Source organism: Melospiza melodia, chromosome 10 (genome assembly GCF_035770615.1).
Source record: "Melospiza melodia melodia isolate bMelMel2 chromosome 10, bMelMel2.pri, whole genome shotgun sequence".
In the NCBI taxonomy this organism is placed as follows: domain Eukaryota; kingdom Metazoa; phylum Chordata; class Aves; order Passeriformes; family Passerellidae; genus Melospiza; species Melospiza melodia.
The window spans coordinates 24505449-24528998 of NC_086203.1; the positions used below are offsets into that span (position 1 = coordinate 24505449).

Genomic DNA, 23550 nt, shown 5'->3' on the forward strand with positions numbered 1-23550 from the left:
GCGGCCCGGGGAGGGCGGGCGGGCGAGCCCCGCGCCCCGCGTGGAACCGGCCCCCTGGCGAGGGGCGGCCCCGCCAGGTGAGCGCCCGACGGGGGAGGGAAGCGGCGGTCCCGCAGCCAGGCTCCACCTCCCCGCCCCCGCCACCCGCACCGGCCCCGCCGCCCCCCGCCCGGCCGCCCCGCCATGCCCCCGGCACATGGTCCCGCGCCATCGAGGCCGCCGGGGTCGGGGGCGCCTCGCCTGCCCTCCCGCCACGGCCCCGGCTCGGGGTGTCCTCCCCGGGGTGCCGTCACCGTCGCCCTCGGTGGTGCCGAGCTCCCCTCGCTGGGTCCCGCATGGCAGCGGCGGTGCCGTCCCACCGACAGCGATGGTGGCGATGGCGCAGGGGAGCGGGCGGACGGTCCCGCCGTGCTGGCCATGACCCAGCGGGCAGGCGGATGGTCCCGTCTCGGTGCCCGGTGTCATTGACATGGCACTGTGAGGGCGGTGGGGTCCCCTGTGGTGTCTGTCCAGCCCCTGTGGGTGATGGAGAGGGAGCGCTGGTCCCTCGGTGCCTTTCCCTGGTGAGGGTGTGGAGGACGTGCCCATGGTGCAGGTGTCAGGGAGCTGGGCTGGCCTCCCCTGGCCGCCCTTGGGCTCATCCCCACTCGATGCTCGGAGGACAAGCAGCAGGGCCTGGGGTGTGCCAAAAATTATTCTGATGTTTCTTGGTGAGTTTGACTGTGATCAGCAGATAGGAACAATAGTTGTTTCTTCCTGTCCTGGCAAACTAAGCTGGTGCTGGAAGAAGTGCCTAGAGGCGTCTGGAGAAAAGAGATATTAAGGTGTTACCATGTGTTGAGTTTGAGGCTTTTGGTCCATAGGCTTGGATGTGTGGGCAATGCTGGTAATGTTACTGCAGTGTATATCTCAGAAACTGAGGCGTTGCCAGAGCCTGACACCTTTCTATTCCCTCTTCATTTCGGCTTGGACAATTAGGTGGCTCACTGCCTTGTTCTGCTTAGCACTATTCATTGACATTTTTAGGGTGGTGGGGAAAATCAGGATGGGAAAAGAACGAAGTATATGCTGTAACCTGTTAGTTCCTGGTTTTAGAGCTGTGAGAGATTAAAAGGCGCTTTCTTGTTCTGGATGGAGGCATTTAACAGCTCTTTACGGATGTGTAGATTGCTTCAAGTTGGTATTTTGTCTTCAGTAGGCAACTAATCAGGCCCTTTGGAAGGTGCTGGTGGGGAAGCATTACTGGGAGTGGTCATTAAAACTCCGCCAGAACTTTTAGGAATAAAGCGTTTCCAACATGGAAAACTTGGATAAGTGGCTTCTGATCTTGAATTTTTATGTACTCTTGGTGGGTGATAGCATTTTATATGAAAAACTAACGACCTATCCATTTACCCAGGTTTGGGCCAAAGAATGGGCCATGCATTCATGAACTGTGTAAGCTGTACTGAAGGTGCTCACTTCTGTGAACTCTGATATGTTCCATTTAGTTGGTTTGACTAAAATCTTTGTTTTTCTTAAGGCTTTGGTCACTATGGTACAGCCTAGTATTTTGCCAAAGGGTGAGAAGAAGACCTAGCTGAACTTCTCTATGCAAATTTTGTACAGTTACTGCCTTTCCTCTTTATCCACTTACTTCCTTTTGGAAGTCTTAAGCATTTTGAAACATCCATTTAATCAAGACTTAATATTTTTCTTACACCTCTCTGAGCTCTTTTAATTTTCTGAGCCCTTTTGGTTTTTATCACAGAAAGAAGTTGGTCAGAACTGAAGACCATTGTCAGTGAAAATCCACAATTTATTTAATAATTTCAGAACTTCTGTGTAATTTTCTGTCATTTAATCCAATACGATCTTTTCTCACTTTTTGTTCATCATTCCACTCTTGGTCAGATAGTCTTATTAAGGTCTCCAGAATGTCAAATAGATAGTCCTTGAGTAATTAATTTAGAATACAGCAGCACATATGACTAGTTTATTATATTTAATGACTTTTGTTCCATTCTTCATGTGTTACTAATTACGAGCTTCTATGAAATTTTTTGTTCTGGGTCTTAAGCTCATAAGAACAACTTTGAGAACAAAGCCATTATTTTTCTTTTTAAGACAGAGCTTTCAGGCATCACCAATGTTCATTAACTTTTCTCCTTTAGAATGCAAGTAGAACTTGGTAAATACATCATCAAGAATCTCACTAAGGGTAGGCATTGATGCAACTGCCTGTTCTCTCTCCTGCTCCATTTTGACATATTAAATATCCATGGGATGTTTTTGCTTGGGAAGCCAGTTCCAGCTTGCTGGGTTCCTATATGCATTTGAGAATTCATTGTGTCTTAGGAGTTTTTGTTTTGCTTTGCTCCATTTCCAAGTAGAATTCCTCATCTTTAAGTGTCAAACAACCCTCATTTCTCGTGTGTGGAGGGTGTTGCACTGTATTGTATACCCAAAGCCATGTCTTTCCCATTAATTCAGTGTGATGGATGGTTTGGATCTCTGGAACAGGATTGACTTATTCTTATTTATTTGTCCTTCACCACTTTGGGTACTCTGTGCTGATTCTATCAGCTGCAATCTTTCATATAATTCTTCAGCTGACCAGCAGGAGCACTGAGTAGCTCTGGACCTTCCCTAAAGCATCAGTAGTGGAGATTCACACAATAGGAAAAAGTTCTTGCACAGGGGATAGCACCTGACTGTGCCAGCTCTTTTGGAACAGGTACCTGTGTGTGCTTTCAACCAAGCTAAAATGTCACAGTTTTCCCTCTTTCCTTGAATTCTTTTATGTGTGCCATATGGTAAGACCCTGGAGCAGCTTATACATAATAATTTGTTGCACATCTGTCCTTGTCAAAAGTGTTAAATAATCCTCTGTAATGTTTCCAGGTGACTCTGGATGCAAGAGGTGTAACCTGGGTAAGTTTAGTACTGCAAGATGTTACACGTGTGTGCAACTGGCTTTGATTTTTCATTCTTATACTTTTTTTTTTTTCCTGAAAATATGGCTTTTAAGTGCACTGATGGTTTTTTATTGAGGAAATCTGTTAGTGCTGAAGTTTTCTTTCCTGAGAAACAATCTATGAGAGCAAAAGTTTAAAGTGACTGTATTCCTCCTCTCTTTTTCTTTAACTCTGTGTGTATATGATTTTTTTCCCAACCACACAAAAAGTTGAAGGGGAAGAAGCTTTTTATGGTATTGCAGGCTATAATGAGCTATGATTTTTAAGAGCTAAGAAAACAGCTTTTAACTATTGACAAGGTGGATTTAAAATATTTTTCTTTAGCCTCCCTAATAATTTATGAGGTGGTTTTAGATTCCAGATTTTCTTTATGTTGACTAACTTCTAAATCAGACTTTTGTGTAGCACTAAATCTTACAGAGATCTAAGTATAGTAGGTCAGAAACTGCAGGGTATTTTTATCTAGTCCAACCTATATTCTTGTCAGAAAGCCATACCAAATTTATTTAGTGAGACCTATTTTCTGTAAGTCTATGTTTAGCATTACTTTTTACCACCATCCTTTATCTTTCTGTTGATTATATACCAGGATTCTGTGCAAGACTGGTACCAAGTTAACCTATCAGACTGCTTTTCTCATTTTAAATTATGTTAGAGTTTTATTCTCTCTGCAGTCTTTTGTAGCCTCAGCATTTACTGAAAATTAGCATCAGTGTTCCAAGAGCTTGTCATCTTGTTCTGTAAAAATTCTAAGACACTGGCTGTCTAATTCTGCAGATATTAAAATAGTCACTCTTGGCAGATAAACCTGAAATATTTCAACCCAGTGATTGAGATATAAAAGTGGTTCTTAGCCTTGTAGAAAGCTTTCCTGACATGGACCCTTGTGTTTCTGCAGAGCCAGCCCATTTTAATAGAGTTACAGCAGAATGGGAGAAGGGAGGGTGAAAATACTTGTTGTGACTGTAGTGATAATACCAATAATTTTAAAATGCAACATTTTATTATCTGAACAATAATCAATTTTGCTGTCTACTGCCTGTGTTACCAAGATTGATTAAATGTAGTGTTAATCCCATACTTTAAAAACTAGGCTCCTATCAGATAATAGTGTAACCACAAGTTGTGGTCTACAGTATTGGTTTTAGTTGTTATTTTTTTATTTTGTAACTGCAAGAAGCCTGTAAAATTCCAGAAGTTTTGATGGAAGCACCTTAAAAAATATTAGTCCTGGAAATATTTTGTTCATTAAAAAGACATTTTATCACTACTACTTTTCTCTTGAAGGGAGAAAAGCTTATTTTAGTAAAAAAAATAAAATTAAAGTACTGTATGGTCCTTTGAAATATTTTTTTCCTAAGTAAAGGCTCTGTGTCTTAGTTAATCTCAATTACACAGGTGGCATTCTGATATTGTCCTCTTTCAGCTATCTTCACAGGAATTATGCAACAGCTTTCCAAATTTCATATCCAGATCCTACTGAATATTCATGAAGCTTGAGGATCAATTATTGTACATTTCAGGATGATCTGTGACTAATTTATTAAAGCTTGTCAAACTCAGCTTGAAATTTCATGGTACTGGAAGTGTAGGTATTGAGTGTAGGAGCCAGAGCTCTCAGGTGCAAGTGTGCCAAGGAAAGTGTGCCCTGTGTGTGTGCCCAGAGGGGCTCTGTGTGAGGAGTGGCATTAGCAGGAGTGGTGCCATGATACCCATTCCCAGGGACTGGGATTCCCACTTAGCAGGAAAGTCAAGGTGTTTTAACAAATGTCTTGAGAAACTCTATGTCACTGCAGGACAGATGAGCTGGTTAGAATTTTCTTGTAATTTAAAAACCATTAACACTGTAGACTGCCTGTGCAGCGGCTCGGAGATCCCACACGATGTCTGCATTCTGGGATTTAAAGTGACTCAGGTAATTTTGGGGTGGCATTTCGTGCTGTTCTAGGATTCTGTTTCATGTGTTTTGTAAGAAAGCAGACTTTATTATTTTGGAGGTTTTTTTCAGAAGATTAGCCAATTTTCTAGCATTCTCTTAATTTGTTGGTAGGATGTTTTCACTTTATTTTATTTTACTACGGAAAGAGAGCATATTTTTGTTTTTTCCTTCCTCAGTCCTTCAGTTCATGGCTGTGCTAGTGATCAGTGCTGTGCCAGGGTTTTCAGAGGAAGAGGTGGATGTTTAATGAGGTTTTACCACTGACTTAGAAGAATTTGTCTTCGCTGGCATTGGGCCAATTGGTAAATATTTTTATTTAACTGTGGTTTGAAACATTGGATGAACAATAAGAGAGCTGTGAATATCATATTGACTTGTATCAAGTTTAAATAAATAACTGTTAGTGCTACCGAGGAGACTTTGCACAACGCTTGCGAGGGAAGCCAGGCATTTCCTCCTTTGGAAAGAGCTCCTGCCCGACTCCAGAGCCGTGTTCTCTGCATCACGTGCATGCTTTGGCTCAGCTAAGAAAGCTGAATCAGAGCTCTTGCACAGCTTCTGAGTCAGCTTTTTGAAGTTTAAAAAAAAAAATTGGTTGGTTAAGTTTGTTTTCTTTATTTTTTAAAAGCGGTCCCAAACTGTAAAAGAAGACAGAAATTTTACAAGGCTTTGAGCTTGGCTGCATCATGGGGAGATGTTGAAAGAAAGGCTTCTGTCTCAGGAGATGGAGAAAGGGTATCAGGTCTATTGGTAAACATCTGCTTCTTGTTTTAAATGAGGTTTATATTTTGCTTTGGATTATTTAATGGTTTATTTTCTTCTAATAGAGAAACTCTGCCAGTGGGTAATGTTCAAGCACAACTATGAACATGATACACTGACATACGTTCTCACCCCCAATTTCTGAGGTACAAGCCTGAGCAGAGAAATAGAAATAATTGTAGGCATGATTACATGCTTGGGTGATGCCTGCTCAGGTTTTTGTTTGTAAAATGTTGAATGAAATACAGGTGGCACTGGTTGGGCCCTGGAACAGGCTCCCCAAACCTGCCAGAGCCCAAGGAGTGTTTGGACAATGTTTTCAAGCGCAGGGGGGATTGTTGGGGTGTCCTGAGCAGGGCCAGGAGTTGGGGTTCAGTGATCCTTATGGGTTTCTTCCTGCTTATAATATTCTGTGGTTCTATGATTCCATGATCCTGTGAAAACACTGAACTTTGTTTCTGACCACTGTTAGCTTCCCAATAAGGAGTGGAAACAGTGTAAAACCCTAAAATGAAGTTGTGGCCTTAGGAAGATGGTGTATTCTCTTCACTTTCTCTTTCTGGTGTGCCAAATGTAGCTTCTAAACTTGCTTCAAATGCTGTCTAAACAGATGGCTTAAACAAATATTTCAAGGGAAATGTGATGAGAGGATAACTGGGCATTTCCAGCAGAGACTGTCAGAGCCGGAAGGGGCAGATCCAGGCTGTGGCTCAGGCTGGTCAAAAAGGGAAGGCTGGTCTGCCTGAGGCCAGTTGGGTCATGTTTCCATGAAGGTGGAGAGCCAAATTCTTTAGTGTTTGTTGGTGTTTTGTTAAAATTATACCAACCAGAAAGGCTTGAAGGAGATGATGAATCTGCACATTTTCTATGCAGTAGCTGAAGTAGGAATGTGCTTAAATCCTGCCTCTTGCTAGGGCTAAGCACCTTTCCCCAGGGAGCATTTTGGATTCACGCTCTCTTGAAATTAGGATCATAAGCCCTTTCTTTCAAAAAGGGAGCAAAGGTCAATCTTTGCTTTCAAAACCCAGGAGGTGCAAGTGGTTCTGGTTCCCTTTTCATCATTAGCAGAGCTGTTATCTGCTGGACTGTTCACCACATGTGTGGGAGACTTCAACCCAGCTATCCTCCTTCCTGAGGGGATTAATGCCCATAATTCTTTCCATCAGAGTGAATTTTGTAATCACCAGACTGTTGACTAGTACGAGGTGGTGTTGCTGTCAGAATGGCAGACTGAACACAGCAGTGAAACCCAACACAAAAGGTATCCAGTGGCTGAGGACTAAGGTGTTTAGGGAGTAATTCATAAGAGCAAACCAGTAATTTCAGAAGTGCAAGAAAAGAACAATCAAGATAATTTTTGCATTGCAGGTCAGATTCTATTCAAAGATGTACAAGTGCCTCTCTGGTGGTTTCTGTACTTTATTTCCATCAGGGATAGAATTTGAACTTGAAAAGTATAAAGAACAGGAAAAAAGACTCCAACAAATTGTGGAATAAAATAATCAGCTTCATAAAACATTTTGGTGAGTTACAAAAGGTAAATAGCCAAGCTAATGTCAAACATCAGGAAACAGAGGAATTGGACACAAAATACATTATCTATAAAGTATATGTGTATCCATATGTATGTACACATACGTGTACATTTTCATTTGAGATTTGGAAGTGGCTATATGTGTACCCAAAACATTAAGCCCAAAGTGTTATTTCCTTTAGTAATAGTTGTGAAAGTAGGTAACAATGTATCTATTATTGCAATGTTTCATTTCAAGCAGGTTACAAGGTAACTTTTCCTTATAATGTTTTAAAAACAATTATTCAAATTTGCTTGTTGCATTTTCTTTTTTGCAAAGCATTAGTGCAGAATGCTTGAAAATCACGAGTTCTTTTTGATCCCCTGTCTTTTGCTTTTATTTTAATAAAAAATTAAATTTTGATTATACACAGAGAGAATTGAACTAATAAAACAGGCAAGGCAGAAAAATTGGATGTTATAACTTAGATTAATAAAGATTGGCTTGTAGGAGATCAGAGTCAAACAAAGCCGTGCTATTAATAAGTATGCACCTGTGATTTTGTGGCTCATGGTAAATATTTTCACTTCAGTTTCATTCCAGTGTCACTTTGGCAGTTATGAGTTGGTGGTTTGGTTTTTTTTTCATTTCTGAGAACTGCTTGTGGTTTTTGCTCTGTGTCTGTTTATATAAAAAGTTGGATGGTGTTGAACAATAACATATCCTGAAATAAAATTGTGCACGTGTATATTAAAATGAAACATATGGGATTTTTTTTAATGTCATTAATTTGAAATTTACTTTTAGAAGTACCCAAATTGCACTTGAGCTGCAGCCACTTTGCCTGGATTCGAATAGGAGGATATTTATTGTCAGATTTTCTGGTGGAGCTTTTCTATCCTGTTGTTATGTGAAAGGCTTGCACAAGGAGTGACTGACTGTAACTGTAGTTCATGTCATCAAACAAATGGAAGGAAATAGCTCAAGAGCTGCTGTTTTCAAATGTTTAAAAGCCCTTGAAGGGATTTTGAACCTTACTCATCTTCTCAAATGTTAGTGTAGACTTATGATGATAACACAGGTAACAAATTTCCCAATGACCGGATTGTTCCTATCAAATCTTAATTTGCAATTGCCTCCCAGTCTTTCTAGGACTAGCCTACTAAATTTGGCACAGGGTTTCAACTCTAAGACAGCCATTTTGCAACCTACATTTTCTTCTCTTTCTGCTAATAGCAGTTAGTGAAATTGCTGCTCTGCATCTTCTTTTTGAGATGGATGCTATGAGAATGTGTTGCTTCTTTACAAAGGCCTCTTAAAGTTAAGTTGTCTTCGAATAAGCAGTTGTTCTGTGCTGGCTTCTGTGCAGGTGATGTCTTTTAAGCAGCTGCAATAATTGTCATGGCTTGGGGAAAAATAAGTAACAGCCCTAGCACAGGGCACCTTCTGGGTGGTGGATAGGATACAGCACCGTGTGTTGTGGTTAAGAAATGTACAGCATTTCACAACAAAATGTAATTTTTTTTTTTACAAAGAAATAGGAAAATATCACTTTAACTATGTGTGAGTGCAGTTAAAGGAATGGTTTCTGCTAATCCAATTGTCAGCAGGGCCCAGACTTGGCAATGCTCCATTATCCTTTGGTTGAGAAAGGAGGGAGGAGTAATTGGAAATTCCATGATCTCTGGAGTCAAAGATCTTCCCAGGCAAGTGTCTCATCGAGAGCAATGTTGATATGAGATACAGTTGTCTGTTGTCATCAGAGAATTTAAAGCTTAAGGGTGATATTTGCCTTAGAAAAAGAAATACTTCAAAAGAGAAAACATAACTATTGAGACTTTACACACATAAATATAGTACTGGAGGATATATAAAAGAAAAACCTCACTTTCATGTAGTCATATTTTGTGAAGATTTACTTTGAAGCTTTCTGATCAATTTATGACTTTTTCTTGCCATTTGATGAGTATTTTTTTATGATTCTGGTTTTTCACAGCTGTTCTTTGAGCACCATCTCTGATAACAATGGGGAACTGCATAGTTTTGTTGCAGGGTGATTGGGCCAACCTCTTTTTTATATTTGTGCTCACACCATAATAGTGCCATTTTATTAACTCATGGACAAGACTTGAATTTTTAAAGTGATAGGAATATAATCTATGCTTATATTTGTTTTACTTATATGTGAAATCACTGCATAGAGTAGGGGTGCATGCTGTGTTCTAGCTGAGCTTCCTAAACTTCCTTAGACAAAAAAACCCAAGTAAATCTATATAATATTAAAGATTCTGAGTTTGTGGAAATAAGTCTGCTTGATCTGCTTTAGTTTTGAAATAGAGTATTCATTAAGTGCACTCATGGAGGACATCGGGTCTGTATCAAATGAAATTAGGAAAGAGGAGGTGTGGAGATGCCAGTGCTTGAAGATTTAAAAAAACCCACAATGCATAAACAATGTGTGCCTGCCACAAGAATGCAATTCCTTACAAAATTCCTTACAAAAAAAAAGTAAAAAAGAGGGGACTCCGAGGGTGAGAACACAGATCTGTTGGAGGGCATTGCAAAGCAGGGGGCTGTGGCAGGTGAAGAAATAAATAGGTCACATTCAAGCAATGAAGATTGATCACAGACAAACACAGTTCTCTAGTGGAAGTATTGAAAGGCTGGAATAATCACCCGTGGGACAATGGCTTATCCATTGCCCCAGGTCTTTGAGAACAGGTTTGATTGCTTGGATTGTTCCCACAGGTAGCTTGGTTATCATGCCTTGGGGCTGAGGGATGGACTGGCTGACCTTTGGAGGTTCCTCCTGTCTCCCCTTTGGTTAACAGATCTCTAACTGGAGACATTTTTACAGGATCATGCTGAAAGCTATTCTCCAGCTCTGTGACCTGTTCAGCAGTTCTATTTCAAGTGGAATTTGTTGTATCTGTAAGAAAAGCTGTGGTAGTTGTCAAGGAAATGTTGTGTTTTTCAACGGGTTTGGGTTTTTTGGCAGTTCTTTCATGTCATCCTCCAGGACAATTCTACAGTGAGTCCCTGTCATCCTGCTGTTTAAATATTCTTCTCTGCTGCAGTGTTGCATCTAGGCCAGTTGCAGAATTGTTATTCGGCTTGGAAAAATGATGGGGATTCGTGGAGTGCCTTGTGGGGGAAAGTATGTCCTGAGTGTGGATCAGAATGAGCAATTTTTCCAGCTGGCTGCACTCAAACTGTTGATTTCAGTAACTACAGCTTGACATTTAGTTCATATTTAGGTAGCTGTGTTCAACAGTGAGGTTTGTAATTCCATTTAATTTCATTTTATCTGTGAACATGCATCCCCTTGGGAAAATTAATTTCTTAGTGGGACTAGCAGTAAAAGGAGGGATACTGTCTAACCTGGAGGTTGTGTATCTAATGGAATGATAAATGTGAGAAGAAACCCTCTGTTTTTCTAATGCTCTGTTACCAGTCTGCCTGTCCATGAGCAGCAGAGTGAGGAAACTGGAGAACTGATTTCTTCACAAGGCATTATTAGTCATAGCTAATAAATTATTTTAATAGCTAAAGAATATGCTAACACACAGCTTTGCCTTTGCAGCAGTGTATAATTCACAGAGAAGGGAACTGCTACTGGGAATATTTTAAAATGCAAATTATTATATTCTCCAGGTAAATGATAACAAAAAAATCCTTCCTTTTATTCTGTTAAAGAGTATCTAGTGGTTGTTTGACTAATGCTTAAGAATTAGGCACCTTATTAATAGTTACATAAGTAGTAGTTAGAAAAAGATATGATTTTATACAGTATAATAAGCAGCTATGAATTAATACAGTTTATAAATATGTGTTAAGCTTACAGTGTGTCAGCAGTGCTGTTTGCTTGGGTGGGCTTTTGTAGACATTCAAGCCACTGGTATATTTGGGTGAGTATGAGTGTATTTCTTAAAATGAAAATATTAGGGTTTTTTAATTAACTTTCATGCCACTAAAAAGACATTTCTTGTCTTATTAATATCACTAATGTCATGAATGTTAAAGCCTTGTCAGCATTTAATACAAGTAAGTCTTTGAAATGTCACTGTTGCATCTTCAGCTAATGATGAGATTCTGTAGTCAGTTTCTTAGCGTGGCCCAGCACATTTCTTAGCAAACAAACTGAAACACAGGATGTACTTGAAAAGCAGTATAGTGCTATTTTATATATATTTTCCCACATATGTGACTCAAAATGTATAACTAAATATCAGTTTTCAGAGAAAAACAGGGAGACGTGAGCCAAATGCTCATTACTCAGAAGGCATGTTAAGAAGAGAAACCTAACTAATTTAATCTTTTCAGTTGGATGTAACTTTCTAGAGTGTGAGTTCTTGGTTTGTATTTTTCTTTTGGCTGGGGCTGACGCTTCTGTTTTTGCTATAACATTTCTGTCCTGCTTGGTGCACTCTGGCTCTAGGTGGCAGTCACTGGTAGGCAAAGGGAAGATTCCTTCTGGGATGGATGCTGGGCTTGCTGCCTGCACTGATTGGCTTCTCCAGCTGAAATTTTTATGTTGTTGGACAGCAATAACAGTGCCACTTCTGCTTCTTTCCCTTCTGAACTGCGACAGAGATACTATGAAGAAAGGAAAAAGAAAGGGAAAAATGATAGAAAATATTGAAAGAAGAGCTTTAGAAAATATACAAAGGAGAGCTTTAGTAATGCTTACAATATGGAAGATATTTCTTTTATATCAGCACGACTGTGATCTAGATTAACATAAATAAGTGTGTTTATAATGGAAGAAATACCAAATTCAATTTCAAAGAGTAAAAGAGTAAAATAGATTGACCAAAGTGCAGTCAGGGATAATAGGAGTGGAGAAATGTGTGATTGTAATTTCATTTAATTGAATGAGGACTTCCCCACAGTTTTTTAGGCCAGTGTTGAAGGAGAAATAATTCTCTTTCTTGCTTAAGACCTTGTGTCTTCCACCCTTCCCCCTGCATCCCATCTTCCCTTTGCAGTGTCCATCCTTTCTCAATTTCCAAGCTTTTCCCCATCATTACACAGATTATTTCCCTTCCCTCATATTTGGTAGCTGTCTGTCCCTTGATTCTCTGTGTCTCTTCTCTATAAAATAGGATGGGCTTTAAGTTTTTACTTTCTCACTCTTGGTGTAGGTGCTCTTTGCCTCCCTAACTCCTCACTGCTGAACATTTTGATAGGAAGTTGCTGTTGGAAAAGGCAGAGGCACTCAAGCAAATGAGCAACAGTTTCTCACCCCTTGCTGTGTAGGGCTGATTGCACTTCATGGGATGAATGCTGCTTGATAAGAAAGCTGCTGTTATCATAAAATCACAGTTCAAACCTAGGATTAGTCTATACATTTTATTGATCTCTGGTTTCAAATACCATGCCAAATTACAGTCTTGTTTATCTATGTGCAAATCCCAAGAATCTTTTTGGAAATATCTGAAGTAGTTCTGGATGTACAGAGATATACTTAAGATCATGTTCTGGCTTTCAGTTTTAAACATAAAGAAATTAATTATTATTATTTTGCATATTGTATTAACTACCAGCTCTAAGTGCTTTGCAGATATTCTGCAGGATATTTTTGCCCTAAAGAAGAATAACCAAAAACTAAAATATCTTGATTTTTGCTTAAAACAAACTTAGCAACAAGCTTTTAATTTATTAAATACTAGTTTTAACTGTGGAAAACTACAGATTTTTGAAAAGAAATAATAAAAAAGCCAAACCACAAAAAAACCACCCAAAGATTTAATTAGTTCTATATTTTCACATGTTTCTAATGAAAAAGACCATTAACATTTCCAGAGCTGAGTTTTACAGCTCAGTCAAGTGCATTTCCAGAGCCAGACTGAGAAATATGGACCATCATTTGTGAGGGAAAGCTTTCTGAGAGTTAGGATTATTAATAATAATTTAGTACATATTTCTCTGTGAAGTTCATGTGCGAGAAATACAAGATAGAGATAATTCTGGTATTATGTCAAGATTATATATTAGAGTGACAGGTATCACAGTCCCTGATAGATTGCAGAGGACAGAGATAATGAAGAGTGATGCTTTGTGTTCCCAAGCCTGCCTTAGGCCTGGTATGTAACTGTAGGCAAATCACTCTTTCCTCAATTGCTCTCCCTGTAAAAATGATGATAATGATGTGGATTATTTTGTGTTTTGTTTTGAGATCTTAAGGGAATACATGGAAATGAAGTGGTAGGAACATGAGAGGAAATACAAGGTAGTAAAATATGCATCTGTATTGCAGACAGCTTTGTTCTGGCAATTGATTATAAAATTATTGATTCTGCTGTTCTTTCCTATTGAGGGTGTCACTATGTACTTGTTCACAGGATTGTAGGAAAAAATCTTGCTGTTTCTTACACTTGCCTATCTTTCAGCTTCTCATTCAGAATTTGTGATAAGGTTATTCTGCTTTTATTCTTGCCCATTACTACCCCCATGAGGGACAGTTAAAGCTGTAGTTGGTGGAGGATAAGGACAGCAAAGGTCTGTCTGTCTTTATTTTCTCTATCTCCTCCCTTTCTATCTCTCTGTCTCTCTTTGGCCGTTGAAAATGTAGGTCATATTGCATCACCATAAAATGGAACAGTCAGAAAGGTGTCTGAAAAATGCTGACATCCTTAGCCTGGGGTGCATGCCAGTGTCCTTTGTTTACATTGGGAATAGTGTTGTACCTGTGTAGGAACCAGCATCTCTGTTAAGGTTAGTGGTATGGTACCTGAATTATGAGTCAGATTTTAGGATGACTTTCATCTGCCTGCAGTAATTTAAAATTAGACAGATAAAATGCAGCTACTCAAAATAATGATATACACAAGGAGCTAATTTGAAATCCTTAATCTGCAATAACTGTGACGGTGTCATTTGAATAATGTTACCTTTAACAGAGAAGCTCAGTAATAAATTTTGCAAATCCTATTATTCATGTACTCTCAATTGCCTTGATTAGCTGTGCCTTTCTGTCTTGAAAAGTATGTTTACATTATATGTTTGTATATTTTTCTTAGTTTTTTTACTTCATTATTGTTTTACTTCATGCACCCTTTTAAATGATGCAATCATGTTTTTGTTTTATTTTAAAAATGGAAAATCCTGATGTCCAGTGTCTTACTGCTAGCTACCAGGCTTTCATTGTTTGTGTTTCTGATGTAATACAAGTTGTAATTGGTATGAAATATTCCTGTGGCTTAAAATGCAGAACATATCTTTTTCTTCTCTACAGACATATATAAATACCATTTTTAAAGAAATGTATAAATATAATTGCAACTGTCCATATTTATCTTAGTTTGCTGCAAGAAGATAATGTATTTTAGGGATTGAACTTTGAAACAAATTGTGGCATAAATAATACTGCAAGATGTGGGTATTTTGAAATATAGGACAAAATACTTGCTTATAGAAAATCTTGCATTATTTCTGAAATGAGGGATGTTTTTTACCTTTTTGTTCAATGCTTTGTGTCATTTTACTTAAATTGTTGAAGTGGAATATGCAAAGGGTTCTTATGACTTTGTTAATCTTGCTGCTGAAGAAGACTTCTCAGTTAAAAGAGAAATTGTTGGAAGATAAAATCGGTGATGACATGATTTGTTGAGGAAGATAATGAACGCTGGTCTTTGCCTGTTGTCATTAGACAAAGGAAAATTACAGTAGTCAAAGTTAAGAGCTATCAAGTGCACTTAGCTGTGCATAATCATTTTGCAATTTTTGTCAATTATCCAAAAGGTGTTATTGCTTCTCCATTGATTAAGGTATTAGTTATGTAGCAACTGAAAGATTAGTTATTAAAGTTTGATCCTTCTCATTATTAAGATACCTATGTTTGAAATAGTTTCAGAATAACTTCTATCATTATTATATTTTACACCAAATATTCTGTGGCATTTGTGTTAGCACAAATAATAGTAAATATTTAGGTAATTCTGAGGAACACTTGCTATTGGTATACATAGGAAATACGTGAAATCTTGAGAAGCTGTAATTTTGCACTTGGTGTTTATGTAAGTTTGGTATTTAATCTCTGAATGGAGCTGGTAGTTGTTTCTCAGACTGTGCAGATGTGAAGCATTGTGTCTCCTGGAGAGACTGGCAGGGCCAGTTATGCACCTGGTGGTTCTGACACCACCTTTGAGCCCCTGAGATTCTGCAGTTGGGGGGTTCAGAGTCAGTGTCCAGCACAGCCAGGATTAGCCTGGGAGCTGCTGGGGATTGCCCTGGAGTTGCCAGCTGGCCACAAGAGCAGCCCCTGGGCTGCTGCTGCCCTGCTCCTGCCCCTGCACACCCCTCCTGCTCCTGCCTCTCCGAGGGGCAAAGGGAGACCTTGTGAGGTTATTCCCAGACTTCGAGCTGGGTGTGATTATGCCCTGCATGTCCACATCTTTGGTTATATAAATATAGCCTTTGTGTTTTATCTTCAATTTGAATATTTAGTAGGTAACATAGGGGAAAGAGTGTTCCAAAATTTTTGGCACATCCTTTGGTGCAATTTTCTGCAGCAAATTTCTGGCACCTGAAAAGAAACAGAGTTAAAGGACCTTCAACAGCTGAGGCATTAGTTTTGATGCTTTCAAAAGTTAGGGATGCTCCATCACATACATTTCCATTTTCTTTATTTTAATGAGTTGATTTGCAATTATAATTTTCGTGTAAATGTGTCTCTCCTTACATCAATAATACGCATTTGTAATTGTAACTGCCTATATTACATGTAATGTGTGTGGATACAGTTTTGGCTGGGATATACAGCTTTTGCTCTGCAGGCTGTGGTTCCCTGCCTTGCATATCAGTAACTCCTCAAAGTATCAAACAGCAATTTTGTCCAAGTTTCTTTGATAGTCAGGCAATGAGAGAGAATTAATGCTTCACTGGTTTGGAAATGCAGACCTTTTTCCATTTTGCTGAATGGCTCTTTTGGCTTTTTTGTCGTTTTTCCACCTTTCACCCAGCTCTCCCTTTTCCAGGGTACCAAGGAGAGAGCTCCACCTGGCTTGTTCTCAATCATCCCATGACTTCCTTGTGTTACTCTCTGCTGACAGTTGTGGTTGTAATTGACCTGCTGTAAATTCTCAACAAGAATCGTTCCTGTTCTCTGCCACCCATTATCCAGAGAAAGAGTTCTCCTTAAAGGGTCATTAAGCTGTCAGTTTATTCTTTTGAGACTTACTCTTTTAACTTCTTTCAAACTCAACTGCAGGTGTAATCCCTACAGCAAAATTCACGGGTGGTGACATGGCATGTTCTGATCTTTTATACACAGGAATAAAATTTTTGCTGATCCTTCCTTCACTCTTGACAATGTCTTTACTCCCCTATTTCTAGATTTGTAAGTCTTTGGAGATGTCTTCTTTAGTTTTTGTTTTCATTTTTGCATGAAGCAACAGAACTTGCCTTTTATAAAAAAGTAACACATCAGGATAAAAGAAAGAATGTTTTGCATGCAAAGCTCGCTAGAGATGGAGGAGGATTTTCCTTTGTGGAAATTACTTGTGGAATTACTTCCACAGCAGGTAGGTCATATTCTTGAAGGGCTTGGGACTTTGAGGCTAAACCTTGAATGATGTGCTGGGAAGGAGATGATCCATATCAATTCAGAGTCTCCTGTCCTAAACTACTAAATGACAGAAAGTATTCTTGGTAAACACTGCATTGCATTTTCTTAGTTAGCAGCAGCAGGCGTTGAACAGAAAGTTTTATACTGCAGTATTCAGTGAGATTTGTATGTGTAACAAACATTTTCTGAGACTTCTACTAGTGTAGAAATTTACCAAGGATCACTTCTATTAAGCATAAAGCAAAACAGTGCCTGCAGAGGGTAGGAAAAAAAATATTGGACTTGCTCTCAAGTCTTGTCCGTTGAAAACAAGAGAAATTTGGATTTTATGTAGTAACTAGAATTTTATTGGATTTTATGCAGTAACTAGAAAGTAACTTGGATTTGATGCAGTAACTGGAAAGTGAGGATGTTCTTCTTAGGATCAGCTATGTTACTGAACAGAGTCAATCTTAGAAATAGTAAATATATCTCCAGAGGATCTCAGTCAAGGTAATGTTAGCTGCTTTGCTGCAGTTTAAAGGAAAAGATGAAAAAAGGGTTTATCCTCAGTGCATAAAAAGACTTTAAAGATATAAACTTAGTTGGCAGACATCTTCCCACAGGACAGAGCCAGAAGGCAGGAAAAGCTTCATTTGGCACCTTCCACTGGGGCAGAGCCCTGCAGGCTGGGGGACAGCTCAGGTGCCCTCTTGGACTGCATTCCTCTTGTCTGGACTTTAGTCCTTTAAGGGGAAAAAAATAGATGTCTCTGAAGTGTCATCCAGTCCCAGTGCTAGGCTGGCTAATTTGTATGTATCTTCATGGCTTTTTAGTTATGAAAAAAAAATCACCAGTTTAATTTCAAATCACTTGTAAAAATCAATTAATAGATCTTAAATATAACCTGTGCACAAAAATAGTTGATTTTTTTTCTAAGTTTTAACTTAGAAAAAGGGCTTTGGTTTAGCTTTAGCTGGTTTGGCATTGATTTATGTGAAACCAAAGCAAACTGGGATTAAGTTTAGTTTATATAAACAAGTTTATAAGCATTGAATGAAAGGATCTTAAAAACCTGAGCTTGAGATGATAGAGGTCCTGTTTGTGGGAAGGCCTCCTTCTGAACATTTCTCTAAATTCTTCATCGGTGGTGCAGGGACAGTCCCTGATGTTGATTACATGAGGGATCACTTTTACCTCTCCATGTTCTGTGGCATGGTGGTGAAGCTGAGCTGTCAGTGGCTGCATGCTGAGAGCCCCTGTTGCTGGGGTCATGCTGTATTTGAGAAAAGCCCTGTGCAGAAAGCCCAGCCCTGCTGCATTTCCAGTGTGTAATTTCTGTGATACAGGCACGGCCGCGTGCTCGGACCTGGGCAGCGGGAGCCCAGTGCGGTAACCGGGCTGAAGATTGAGGTTTCATCCGATGCATGCCTTTGTGGTAATGTCAGGCTGCCATTTAGAGATCCCCTGGACAGAACACACCATAACAGCTCCCTGCTTACCTTTCAGTTTGAAATCCATTGCACAAACTCTGTTTGTAAAATTGATTAAATGGTTCGTATTCGTTTTTAAATAGACACGTTCATCATTAGGAAACGGAGTTGAGGTTTCAAATGTTTTAGTGCTGTACTCTTTTTCTTTTCTTTCAGAATTAATCAGGTACAAGTTAGGAAAAGCTTCCAAAATCTGAACAGATGAAGATCAATTGATAAATCAACCCAGCGATTCACCATACTTTCAAGGTACTGTGACATGCTTAACCAAATATTTTCCTTAAGCATAAGATTCTCAATCTCTAGATGTGAGAAACGTAGAGAACAGAATATTAGCAGGGTTGCAGAGCAAGTCTGAAGTGTTACCAGATGCAGTGGGGAGACTTTTTTAAATGCAGATGTTTAATGTATGTTTCAGTAGGAAATAAAGTGGTGTTGCAGTCAGCCTAGAAGGAGTTCAACTTGGCATGCAAATGCCAAACTTAAAAGATAAAACTAAGCTGGATTATATTTTTCAATCAATTAGGTGATTTGGAAAAGTAAATTGTGGCAGATGGGGAATATAGTAGAATCAATATTTTAAATTTATTTATTTTTTATATTTTAGAAGAAGTAATCTTCCTTTTCTGAATAATTATTTTTTTCTATTTACATGTTTCCATGATATGTTAAAGCATTTGAAGGCTGTTAGGCTCTGGCATATGCCATAGCCTACCACCTGCATCAGTCCTATTATTTTACAAGTTGAGAAAGTGGAATTGTAATCTGAGATAAGACTGTACAGTTGCCTAACACAGTGGGTTTATTCTGCATGACTAGTGTTCATTGCAGAATGTTGGAAAAAAGAAAAAATTATGATAATAAATTGAAATTTTGTCTGAAGGGCTGCTAGTGCAGATTATTATATCAGGTACTGCTGATTCATTGAAAGATTATCTGTTTCTTTCTCTGTTTCCCTTACATTTATTTTTACTCTATATCATCACGTGCATTTCACCATTTTGTATATTTTTGCTTAACTCCATGAAGAAAAAGATTTCACTCTTATGCACAGATATGAAGAATCCAGACTATTACAGCCTGGCCAGTATTTGCTGGGCAAATCATCTTTTAATATACTTTGAAAAAGATTGCAGCAGCAGAAAGGGCCATTATATTTAGCATGGATCTGGCCTGCAGAGCTTATTTAAGTGGCAGAGTTAGCCTGGACTCAAGGACTGTGAGGAATGTTTGTTACTGTCTGGATCATGCAAAATGTAACATTTGAAGCTGTAATACCTGAAGTTTTTATAGCAAAATGCTTCCCTGGATTTTCCAGCATCCTGAGATGTGGCTGTCTTAGTGAGCCCAGAGTGTCTGGGTGCAAAAACTGGCTTTGTTCTTTCTACTTCCTCATCACTGAATAGGGTCACAACATCGATCAGGCTTTCATATAATCCTAGGAAAGTCTAGATTGGAACAGTCCTCTGGACATCATCTTGACATAGCCTGGTCAAGCTAAGGATTAAATCTTTTTGGCAAGGGAAAGTTCACAATTTCTCTGGGCAGCCCGTTCCATTATGTAATTGTCCTCACAGTAAATATTTTGTTGCCTCTAGACAGAACTTTAGAACCAACCTGTGCCTGTTGCCTCTTGCCTTATCACTTTGTTCCTTATGAAGAGAGTTACCCCCATCTTCTCTATAATTATCTTGTACTTCTTGGAAGACTGTGATTGCATCTCACCTGAATCTTCTTTAGGTGAATGAACCCAATTCCTTTAAATTTTTTCACAAAGTTTTCCAACCTTCTAATCACTCGTTGGCTTTCTGCTGGACCCTGTCCAGTTTTTTAATGTGTCTCTTGAAATGGCTCAGTTTTCCAGCCTATCACAATCTCTGTGCATAGGGACACTTTGGGTGGATCTGTTTGTTTTCCAAGTTTTTGTGTCACCTGCAAACTTGAAGATGTATTTATTCCAATCATCCAGATAATTCTAAAAGATATTGGATATGAATGAGCCCAATATTGATCCCCAAGGAGCTTTGTTTGTGGCTGATTGCCATTTGATTTTGAGCCATTCCCACCCTTTGAGCACAGCAGTTTAGCCAGTTTGCTGGCAATCTCATGGTCCCCATCTGTGATCTTTCAAACTAATTCTCTTAGCTCCCTCATGTGCATCCTGCCAAGTCCCACAGACCTGCCCATGTCCAATTTGTATAATATTTTGTTGTTAACTTGCTAAGCATGTGGTTAGAGCAGGTAGCATCAGCAAAGCATCAGCAGGCAGCAGTCAAAACATGAGAAGAAAGTTTAAATTTGAATGTCCTTGTGCCAGTGTTCTTAGGATCTTTGGCTTGATGTTTAAAGCACATCAGAAGTTATGGGGCCTCAGCAGCTTCCCTTCAAGAAACTCAAGTCCTGTGAGCTGTGCTTGGACCCAGAGTCTTAAACTGGCAAGAAACCAGGCAGGGTTATGAAACCTTGCATGGAAGTTATGTTCCAGCAGATCAGTAGTACCAAATTGTCCCCATCAAGTGCTTTGGTTTCAATAAATGGAAATCCAGCACTAATGTTTTGTTGCAATTGGCCTGAACAGCTGTGTGCTTGAGTAATTCTAAATTATAATATCATATTCTCTGTGTATAAATGAGAATCTGAAAGGTCATACCTGCTTGATTCCTCTGATTAAAATGATTCATCTGCACAGTTAAGTTGCTGAAATAGTTTTAACATTTCCAAATTCAAAAGGTAATTTCAATACCTTATGTAAAATTAGTAAACATTAGTTTGATTTCCAGATCATTAACTGAGTGTATTTTGTGTAGTTTTGCCAATTGACCTTTAACACTTGGAAACTTTGTATCACTACAGTGTTTTCTCTGTAAATTTCCCCTCAAGAATTGACAGTATGTGGTGTCATTAAGCAGGGCAAAGATCTGTGCTCCTCTATTCTAACTAAAAGAAGTGGTGGTAGTCTTTTGCTAGGTTCTTAATGCATGGTAATAACATTGTTTGATAATTTGGGTGTAAAAGTGTTATTGTAATGTTTGGATAAACATATAAGGGCATCTGTTGCTTTCTCACCCTAATGCAGAATTATTTGTAGATGTACTTATTAGCCTCCATTCCCCAATTCTTACTTCTCAGAAAAGGATACCTTAAGTTAGTCCTCTAATCTTAATAATATTGTTCTTTCCCCTGGTACAGGTGGTTTGTAGTAGATATGCACAATAATTTATATTCCAGCATTTAAAGTAGCTGTATTCCAATTCTTCTGAGCATCTCCAGTTTCACCTTTGAAGTGTTACTCATAAATAAAATTATACACATCAACCTCCAGGGTCCATGGGGAAAAGGATAATAAACTAGCATGATTTCTTATATAATTTTTTATTTTGTGCTGCTTATGATTAGTATTATTTTTGCAGGATCACAATCTTATGTGTAGTTGTAAAGGGAGAAGTTGCTGATTTCCTGGGTGTCAAAGTGAACTACAGATAATCATAATGTGTTTTTCTTAGTGTATTAATATTTTGCCATAATGGGGCTTAAATTAAATGGTCTGTTTGTTATGGCTAGGTAGTTCTGTCTTCATCTGGATGTTTTGATTTATGTAAACTTTTTATCTCTTGCTTCCATACTTGCCCAGTTACAGTCTTATATTTCTCATACTGGAGATACATTTTTAAAATGCATAGAATGTGCTCCCCATTCCAGTGTTTTCAGCAGGAGGTGATGGGCGGGTCAGGACTTCAGCATGTCAGCTTCTTGAGTTGTCACTTCATCCTGAATCCCACCTACCAACAAATAATGACATTTCTTCTTAGTTTTTATGCCCTCCTTGGTTATTTCATATCTTTGGCTAGAATTAACTTACTTGTTTTCGTTTAGTGCCATAATGCCCCCACCTCAGAGCTTCTCCTTGACAGATGTTTTATGAATTCACTATTTTCCTTTCTTCTGAGTACTGATAAAGTGACAGCCCCGTGGATTCTCCCTGTCTCTCCCTTTGCACTTCAGCTCTCACATCCTTTCACTCCCATTGTGGAAAATCATCGGTGAATGGTATCATTGTACTTCTGCTCTTGAAAGAGTTCGGCTGCAGATTCATCCTTCCTTTTTCATTCCAGTTAAGAGTTGTCATACCTCAGGTCCTATACAGAGGCTGTCATACAGATTCTAACTGAACAGCTGAAGTAGGTGTTCCCTGTTTGAACGGCTTTCCTGGACCACCTGGCAAAAGAATGAAACCTGCTGGTACAGGTGAAAAAATGCCTGCAGTGTCATGCCATGAACTCACCATCCGCTGCAGTTTTCAGCAGTTGCATGCTGTTTGTAGGCATACTTTTAATCATAGTGTTGCCAGCCATGTTTAATCTATTGTTAAATCTACCTAGTGAGCTTTAAAACGGTGAGTTTTCCTTTTCTGTATGTTTTGTTTCCTATTTTTGTCTCCTTTCTTTGCTTTTGCAGGCTGTGTTATATATGTTTATGCTTTCTTCACATCATTATTTGACTGTTTTCTCTACATCATATCATCCACCGTTTTCTGCTGTTTTCCTGCCTCATATTTTTCCTTCTCTACTTTCTCTTTGAGCTTAACTCCTCTTTGTGCTTTCTCTCTGTTCTCCAAATACTTGTTCTTATTCACAGGTATGAGCGGTTCATGGTTTTTCACACATTGTCTCAGTCCTAATGCTACTGCTTGGGCTATTTTACTTCCTCAGATAAGTCTTAGAACCAACCAAGGGCATTTCCAAGCTCCTTTTTGTTGTGTTAAAGAGAAGTATTGGTTTCTAGGCAGTTTTACACACTTGAATATTCTCCCCACTCCTGGCCAGGTTCACCCCACTGAACTCTGGATGTCTAATGCAGGTGCCTAATTTATGTGTGTGGTTATCCACGGCTACTTCTGTGGTCAGTGGGAAGAGAAGGGCTTCTTCAAATAGTGGTTTGCACCAGGAGGGACCAAACTGATCCCAGAAGTATCCTTTCCTCTCTGCTGCTCACCAAGGGAGCTTTGGATGACAGCTCTTCTAACCTGAGTCTCAGATTTGTAACAGTTAAAGTCTCCTGCTTATACATGTGTTTTCAATTCTGGTCTCCTTCTAACATGATGGATTTTCAGGGGTTTCCCTATTTTTACTTAAAATAATCAATGCATCCATCTACAGCATTATGGAAACAATGTAAGAAAATTGAACTAGTGTGCTTTAAAGAGCCAAAACATCATATTCAGCCTAATGACTTTGTGGGGAAAGAAAGTTCTCGCCACTTCCAGTCCCTGTAAAATTAGTTTTTCATCTGCCCCTATTCCTGCTGTCTGACTAATCGGTCTTGTGCACTTGAACTGATG

General features: G+C 39.0%; 1 protein-coding gene across 2 annotated transcripts in view; it reads left to right on the plus strand.

Moving 5' to 3' along the window:
• Window positions 1–29: 29 nt before the first annotated feature.
• The window catches only part of ATXN7 (ataxin 7), an 86302-nt gene continuing 62781 nt past the window's right edge, over window positions 30–23550 (plus strand). Inside the window, exons 1-2 of one of the 2 annotated variants that reach the window (XM_063164932.1) lie at window positions 30–77; window positions 18369–18461. The gene's annotated coding sequence lies outside the window, so the exon portion shown is untranslated. The remainder of the gene's footprint in view (window positions 78–18368; window positions 18462–23550) is intronic. The other variant, XM_063164930.1, reaches the window with a different exon arrangement.